Source organism: Oreochromis aureus, linkage group 3 (assembly GCF_013358895.1).
Source record: "Oreochromis aureus strain Israel breed Guangdong linkage group 3, ZZ_aureus, whole genome shotgun sequence".
NCBI classification, from domain to species: domain Eukaryota; kingdom Metazoa; phylum Chordata; class Actinopteri; order Cichliformes; family Cichlidae; genus Oreochromis; species Oreochromis aureus.
In genome coordinates this window covers 122,676,621-122,681,475 of record NC_052944.1, presented here as the reverse complement: position 1 = coordinate 122,681,475, position 4,855 = coordinate 122,676,621, and positions in this window count along the sequence as shown.

Sequence of the window (4,855 nt, the reverse complement as noted above, 5' to 3'; positions counted from 1 at the left end):
AGTGCATATGATGTATTCCTATCAACTGTAATTTCACTATATGAAAAACATTGTCCTTTAATGAAAATCACTAGAAAGCATCACAGATCAAATAAGCCATGGATCACAAAAGGGATAGAAGATGCATGTAAAATGAAAAATAATCTATATAAGAGATTCACAGGACAGATGCAAAAAAGATGCTGAAATGAAGTACAAGTTATATAAAAATAGATTAGTAAATATTATAAGAACAAGTAAGAAAGAATATTATCACGCATTATTGGAGCAAAGTAGAAGTGACACACAAGAAACATGGAGGTTATTAAATAGTATAATCAAAAAGGGCTCAAAAAATAAGAATTTTCCAGAGTATTTTAAAAATAATAAAGATATTGTGCTTGATAAAACTAAAGAGATTGCAAATTAATTTAATGATTTCTTTGTAAATGTTATCAATATGTCGAAATCAATAATGTAAATTCTAATCAGTGGTGTTCATCAGGGCTCTGTGCTGGGCCCTAAATTATTCATGATAACTTATTTATATCAAACCAGTTTTTTAATATATTTAACTCCTTTTCTACTGTAGTCAGAAGCTGTTCTAGGTTTTTGCCTGAGCGATACAGAGTGGTATCATCAGCAAACAATACACATTTTAGCAGTTTGGAAACACTAAATATCTCATTTATATACAATGTTAAATGTAAACTAAACAAAATTTATTATTTTTGGCACTAGACAAATGAAAAATGTATCTAAAATCAGGGTTAATGGAATTGAAATTGAAAGAGTGTACGAAAATAAATTTCTTGGAGTGATAATTGATAATAAGCTGAGCTGGAAGTCTCATATTCAATTCAATTCAATTTTATTTATATAGCGCCAAATCACAACAAAAGTCGCCTCAAGGCGCTTCATATGTACAGAGAAAAACCCAACAATCATTTGACCCCCTATGAGCAAGCACTTTGGCGACAGTGGGAAGGAAAAACTCCCTTTTAACAGGAAGAAACCTCCGGCAGAACCAGGCTCAGGGAGGGGCGGGGCCATCTGCTGTGATTGGTTGGGGTGAGAGAAGGAAAACAGGATGAAAGACATGCTGTGGAAGAGAGACAGAGGTTAATACAGATATGATTCGATGCAGAGAGGTCTATTAACACATAGTGAGTGAGAAAGGTGACTGGAAAGGAAAAACTCAATGCATCATGGGAATCCCGGCAGCCTCACGCCTATTGCAGCATAACTAAGGGAGGGTTCAGGGTCACCTGGTCCAGCCCTAACTATATGCTTTAGCAAAAAGGAAAGTTTTAAGCCTAATCTTGAAAGTAGAGATAGTGTCTGTCTCCTGAATCCAAACTGGAAGCTGGTTCCACAGAAGAGGGGCCTGAAAACTGAAGGCTCCCCGTCCCATTCTACTTTTAAATACTCTACATATAAACCATGTAAAAATAAAAATTTTAAAAAACCATTGCTATTCTCTACAAAACAAAGCATGTCCTGAACAAGAAATCATTATACACACTTTATTGTTCTCTGTTGCTTCCATATATGACTTATTGTCTAGAGATATGGGGTAATGCATATAAAACAAATACTCTTCCTATTTTCAAGTTACAAAAAGAGCTATAAGAACTATAAATCAATCAAACTATATAAAACTAACTAACATTTTGTTTATTAATCTAAATACCCTGAAATTTTATGATTTAGTTGAATATAAAATGGCACAGATAATGCATAAAGCACAAAATAACTTGCTTTGCTGCAGTACTCAGAAGCTGTTAAAGTCAGAGAGAGTAAATATGACTTAAGGGGAACAGATTTCTTTAAAAAAAAAAAAAAAACAAGATAAGGACAAACATAAAGCAGAGATGTGTTTTTGTTAGAGGAGTTAACTTGTGGAACAGTTATGACAGTGATTTCAAAAGCTGTTGTTCATTTTCCTTGTTTAAAAACATGTTTAAAAATAGATTATTTAAAAAATATATAAATCAAGAATGAAAAGAGCAAAAATAATAATACTGAAACTCTTGGTTTTTTTGCTTTCATGTAGTTACTTATCTAAGGTGGAAAGTTTTTTTTGTTTTGTTTTGTTTTTTGTTTGTTTGTTTGTTTGTTTGTTTTGCTTTGCTATGTTTTATTCTTTGCTTCGAGCCCTGTGTACAGGAGCTGCATGCTAAAAGATCTTTTGTTAAAAGGGTTGGCATAATGAGCATATGCTTCAGCCAATACCTTTTGATTAGCCTTGTCTCGTGCTTTCATGCTTTGTAGTAATCTTTATTCTGTATTCACTGAGATATTTGAATGCTAATCAATAAAATCAAAATATCATCAAGCAGGCACAGGAAGCATGGAAAACAATAAGAGCTGTTTGAATTCTCCAAATACTGAGTAAAGGTGCTTCAGTGCTTCCTTTATTAGAATAGAATAGAATAGAATAGAATAGAATAGAATAGAATAGAATTCAACTTTATTGTCATTGCACATGTCACAGGTACAGGGCAACGAAATGCAGTTTGCATCCATCCAGAAGTGCTTTAGTCATGATATAGATATATTACAATATATATTATTAGCAATATATAGATGTGTAAGTATATTACAGAAATGGGTCTATTATGGTATGTTATAATGTACACAGTGTGAAGTATGTTATGAATATTCTATAACTATAAGTATGTACAGGCTGTAGTGAGTACAAGCTATGTACAGGCTATGAACAGGATATAAATATGAAATAAAAACTATACAGAAATCTGAGATATACAGTTATACAGAATGTGAACTATGTAAGTTATAAACAGTTGTGGGATTAAAAATTATCATATGTACAGAATGATTATCTACACAGAACTATATTCAGTCCATGAGTTTAACGTGGGTCAGATGTCAGGAGGCAGAGTTCAGGAGTCTGACAGCTGTGGGGAAGAAGCTGTTCCGGTACCTGATGGTCTTAGTCCGGAGGCTCCTGTAGCGCCTCCCAGAGGGCAGGAGGGTGAAGAGTCTATGTGATGGGTGACTGGGGTCTCTGATGATTTTCCCAGCCTTTTTCAGACACCGCTTCCTGTAGATGTCCTTTATGGCAGGAAGTGGTGCTCCGGCGATGCGCTGGGCAGTTTTCACGACCCTCTGCAACACCTTCCGGTCCGAGGCAGAGCAGTTCCCGTACCAGACTGTTATACAGTTGGTCAGGATGCTCTCGATGGTGCAGCGGTAGAAGTTCACCAGGATGTCTGAGGACAGGTGGTTCTTCCTCAGAGTCCTCAAGAAGAAGAGGCGCTGGTGAGCCTTCTTGACCAGCTTGGAGCAGTTGGTCGTCCAGGTGAGATCCTCGGAGATGTGGACTCCCAGGAACTTGAAGCTGCTCACACGCTCCACAGCCATCCCCTTAATGTGGATGGGTGGATGTGGGTCAGCATTCCTCCTGTAGTCCACGATGAGCTCCTTAGTCTTCTCGGTGTTAAGCAGCAGGTTGTTTGTGTCGCACCACTCAGCCAGACGATCCACCTCCTCCCTGTAGGCGGCCTCGTCGTTGTCACTGATGAGGCCAATCACCGTGGTGTCATCTGCAAACTTAATGATGGTGTTGGAACCATCAGCAGGTCTGCAGTCGTGGGTGAAGAGGGAGTAGAGGAAAGGGCTCATCACACAGCCCTGTGGTACACCGGTGTTCATTGTGATTGTTGATGAGCAGCGGTTATCCAGTCGGACATGTTGGGGCGGTTAGTCAGGAAGTCCAGTAACCATTTGCAGATGAGGGAACTGATGCCCAGGTCTGTCAGTTTCCTGATGAGTTGTGAGGGGTGGATCGTGTTGAATGCTGAACTGAAGTCTATAAACAGCATTCTGGCGTAGGTGTTGTTGTTGTCCAGGTGTGAGAAGACAGAGTGCAGTGCGATGGAGACTGCATCCTCTGTGCTCCTGTTCTGGCAGTATGCAAATTGGTGGGGGTCCAGGGTGGGGGGGAGACAGGATTTGAAGTGTGCTAAGACCAGCTGCTCTAAGCACTTAGTGATGATGGGGGTGAGGGCTACTGGGCGGTAGTCATTGAGGCTAGATGGGTTGGAGTTTTTGGGTATCGGGACGATGGAGGTGGATTTGAAGCAGGCCGGTACCACAGCGTGGGCCAAGGACAGATTGAATATGTCTGTGAGCACTCCTGCAAGCTCCCCAGAACACGCTCTGAGAACACGCTGTAACAGTCACAATGGTGTGGTGTCCCTTTAAGACACTCAGGTCGAAGGTTGATGGTGTCATCAGTTTGTGCCACTGCTCTCTCTCTCTCTGTGATTCTCTGGACATGTGCTCGCACGCTAGTTCATGAGGAGAGACCCTTTTTTTTGTTTCCTTTTTGTTTGTAACGCTTGGGTTGTATGAACACTGGGCGTTATGTTGTTGAGCCACAGCCGTTCAGCCGGGCTTTTATATGGTTGTTGAAGAAGGCGTATTAAAGAACCACCGTGGATTACCTATACCAGCATGTGTGTGTGTGTTTCTCCGACTAGCCTGCTAGGTGTTTTGCCGCCTCCTCTCAACCGCGCAACACAACCCAACGTTACAACGCCCGGGGATACCATCAGGACCTGCAGCCTTGTGGACATTGATCCTGCTCAGCACCGCTCCTACATCGGTGGGGGAGAGAGTCAGAGGTTGGTGGTCTGGCGTCATGTCTGTTATGGTTGTGGTTGTGGGGTTCCCTCGCTCAAAACGAGCATAAAAGTTGTTGAGCTCGTTGAGGAAGGCGACATCAGAGGATGCGGGGGAGGGTTTGGTGGTCCTGTAGTCTGTAATGGTCTGGAGTCCTTGCCACATGCGTCGGGGGTAGGAGTTGGAGAAGTGTTCTTCTACCTTCTTTTTGTAATGGTGTTTGGCT